The following is a 4,138-nucleotide window of genomic DNA, read 5'->3' as shown; positions in this document are numbered from 1 at the left end:
TCCTTGCCAGGCTCTTTCACATTCATAAATAAAATTCCTTGCCTGTGTGTAAAGCTTGATCTCTTGCTTCATTATTCCTACTTAGCAGAGAAAGAAAGTTTAATTTAGAAAATGGTCCTAAGACAAAACTAAGCACTAAACACAATTGCAATCTTTTTCCATTTTATGGAGAGTATTTCTGTGTGCTCATCTTCCTCCTACTTTTTTCAGTCCCCAGTTCCCTTTTGCTTAGATTCCTTCTGCTACTTATTTTATACTTTGATTTTGTATGTCTAGGATCCCTGGTAGTGCAGTACTGCTAACTAGAAGGTCAGCAGTTCAAACCCACCAGCAGCTCTGTGGGAGAACGATATGGCAGTCTGTTTCTGTAAAGATTTACAGCCCTGGAAACCCTATGGGAGCTCTGGTTGTGTACTGGTTAAGAGTTGAGCTGCGAACCTCAAGGTCAACAGTTTGAAACTACCAGCTGTTTCGCAGGAAAAAGATGAGGCTTTCTGCTCCTGTAAAGATTTATAGCCTCGGTAACCCTACTGAGGGTTGCTAAGAGTTGGAACCCATTCCACAGACCACCACCATATATATATTGTTGTTGTTGTTAAGTGCTGTCAAGTCGATGCTGACAACAACAACAACAGTGAGTAGGAGAGAAGCCTGGGTGGGTGGCACAGTGGTTTGCAATCAGCTGCTAACCTGGAGGTTGGTGGTTTAAACTCACCCATTGGCTCTGAGCGAACTTCCTCTGTTGATGTTAAGGCTGTGATTGTTGTTATGTACCGTAGAGTCAGTTCCAACCTATAGCAGCCATGTATAGGGCTTCTAAGGAGAGGCTGGTAGGTTTGAATCTTGTGGTTCAAAATGACCTTGCAGTCCAGCGCGTTCCAAGAAAACCCTATGCAGCAGTTCTACTCTGTCACAAATAGGGTCACCATGAATTGGGGATCAACTCATTGACAGGTAACAACAACAGTATGTATAAAGTGGCATCTCGTTGTGGTTTTAGTTTGCACTTTTCCAATGCCTAATGACATTGAGCATCATTTAATGTGTTTACTTGGTTTTCATATACCTTAAGGAAATCTTCTGTTGAAACCTTTGGCCCATTTTTTGCTAGGGTTTTGTCTTCTTATTGTTGATGTCACTTTGAGGACTAATGTCCTCTTGACCCAATCCATGTTATTTTCAGTCACCACATACGCATGCAAAAGCTGGAAAATGAATAAAGGCCAAAGAAGACCCGAAGCTTTTGAATTATGGTGTTGGCAAAGAATACTGAATATACCATAGACTTCCAGAAGAACAAATAAATCTGTCTTGGAAGAAGTCCAGTCAGAATGCTCCTTGGAAGTGAGGAAGGCTAGACTTCGTCTCAAGTTCTCTGAACATGTGATCAGGAGAGACCAGTCTGTGGAGAAGGACATCGTGCTTGTTGAAGTAGAGGGTTAGCAAAAGAAAGGAAGACCCTCAACAAGATGGATTGACACAGTGGCTGTCACAATGGGCTCAAAAATAGCAAGATTGTGAGGTTAGCACAGGACTGGGCAGTGTTTTGTTCTGTTGTATATAGGGATGCCATGAGTCAGAAACAACTTGAGGGTGAGTTATAAGTTCTTTACATTTTCTAAATACAAGTCTGTTGTTGGATATATGTTTTGCAAATAATCTCAGTGTGACTTACCTTTCATTTTATTAATAGCATCTTTTGAAGAGCAAACATCTTAAATTTATTTTTCCTTTTAGGTCATAAATTTTGCATCCTATTTAAAATGACTAAATAACAAGTCATTGAATTTATTATTTCTGTTATTTCTCTGCTTTTTGCACAGTGTATGTTACAAGATGACACACAAGCATTTAATTGCATTCACCATGAGGATACTGTGCTGAGCACTATTAATTACAGTTGATTAGATTTTCTTTGCATTTTTACTATAGTACACATTTCTTTCTGGTTCCAAAGCTAAGGATTTGTTTCTCTTTTAAATGATTTTTTGTGTTGTTTTTGTCACATGGTCTTTGGAGCCATGTAATTTATTACACCTCTCTCCTTACACTGGCTGGGGGGAAAAAAACAAAACAAAAAAACCCAAAACCCAAAATACTAGATCTAAGACCCAGCTTTGACAAAAGGACAGACTTCAAAACTAGCATTTTCTGTACTAACCTAATGCTAACTTTATCTTCTCTCTTTCTTTCTGTCTCTTTCTTCATTATATATTCCTCACCCACTCTCTTTATTTTCTTACAGGCCTACCTTTTAAAATTGTGCTTCACTTTATTGCACCCCACAAACACTGCTTTTGGCCAACAGCATGTGCTCACTTTGTATCTTTGTGTCACATTTTGGTCATTCTCACAGAATTTCAAGCTAAGCTATTGCACACTTAGTAGACTGCAGTATAGTGTAAATAAAACTTTCATATGCACTGGGAAACCAAAGAAAAAATTGTTTGGCTCGTTTATTGCACTATTTGCTTTATTGAGGTGGTCTGGAACTGGACCTGCAACATCTCTGAGGTATTCCTGTAATTAGGTACATTTAAGTCAGACACCTTAGATCTTTTCTGGAACAAGGACACAGACAAGGAAATGATGCTGTTTTCATTTGATTTTATCAGCTCTTTCTTCCTGCTTTCCTTAGGAATACTGATGCTTGTTGATTTGGTCTGCTTATAGATGCTCATCATATCCTGTTTATACAACTGCACATTTCTAATTTCATCCATCATCTATTCACCTGCGATTATGTCACTAAATTGTCATTCTAAAATAGAAGTCTGATGAAATCATTGTCATTCAAAACACCTACAGGATGAAGTCTTAAGTCTTTCATACAGCAAAGCAGGTCCTTTTCAACTCACTCAGTCATTCAACCAATATTTTATTAAGTGCTGATAATGTACCATAAGCATTCAACTACTAATCAAAAGGTTGGTGGTACAAATATACCCAAAGGCACTTTAAAAGAAATCGCTGTTGACCTGTTTTCAAAAGATCGCAGCCATTGAATGGAATCAACTGAAATCCACAGCAGCTTGTTTTGTTTGGGACAATGTACCAAGCACTATGCTAGGTGGCTAAATGTGGGGTTACGGGGAGAAACCAGATAGATACAGTCTGTACCATCATGGAGGGAGAAAACTGCTGAGGTAAACAGACAAATAAGCAATATGATTGCAATTGGGTAAGTGCTAAATTGTTATGAAAGAAATAACTAGGTTGCTGAAGTTGAGTCATGGGTGGATGTCAATAAGTCCCTGATTTTCTTTACTGATAGGAAATGTAAAGGCTAAAAGTGTTCACATAAAATACACATACCCACAGGGCTGATGTGAAACCAAGTTGAAAATTTTATACACATGTACTTGATTCTATTCATATATTCTTTTCACTGCACTTTTTAACCTTCACCCACTTCCAAATGATCACAGCGTTGACAACCTCGAGGAGTGTAGTTCTACTCTAAAACACACATGAGCATAATGAGTTCCAATTGACTCAAATCCATAGCAACTGGTTTGTCTAGTTTGGGCCTTTACCTTTGTACTACCTTAGGCCTCTAAAGGGGAGCGCAGTCAGAACTATGTTACATACACACAATGGAACACGGAGCAATGTGAAAGAATAATGATGAATCTGCAAAATACCTCATAACACAGATGAACCTGGAGGACATTTGCTGTTGTTGTGAAGTGCCGTCGAGTTGGTTCTGACAAATATTGCGTGGGACTACTGTCACTAAAAATTCAAGGAAAGGTTTTCATGTGAAAAGTATCTTTTATGGTTACCAGGTTGGCAGGGGAAGGAAAGGTAAATCACTAACCAGAGGGTAGACCACATAGTAACTTGGGTGAAGGTGAAGGCAATATATAATATGGGGGAGGTCAGCAAAAAATGACCAAGGCAAAGGAAGACACTGGAGGAGTACAAGCTGGTGAGTTTGAACCGCCAACATATATATATATTTTTTTGTTTTGTGTCATGGAGTCAGTTCCGACTCACAGTGACCCTGTACAGGGTTTCCGAGGCTGTAAATCTTTACAGGAGCAGAAAGCCTCATCTTTCTCCCGCAGAGCAGCTGGTAGTTTTGAACTGCTGACCCCAAGATTAAGAGCCCATTTCATAACCACTATGCTACCAG

Source organism: Chrysochloris asiatica, unplaced genomic scaffold (assembly GCF_000296735.1).
Source record: "Chrysochloris asiatica unplaced genomic scaffold, ChrAsi1.0 scaffold00346, whole genome shotgun sequence".
In the NCBI taxonomy this organism is placed as follows: Eukaryota; Metazoa; Chordata; class Mammalia; order Afrosoricida; family Chrysochloridae; genus Chrysochloris; species Chrysochloris asiatica.
The sequence above is the reverse complement of the archived record's forward strand: the minus strand, read 5'-3'. Positions refer to the sequence as shown.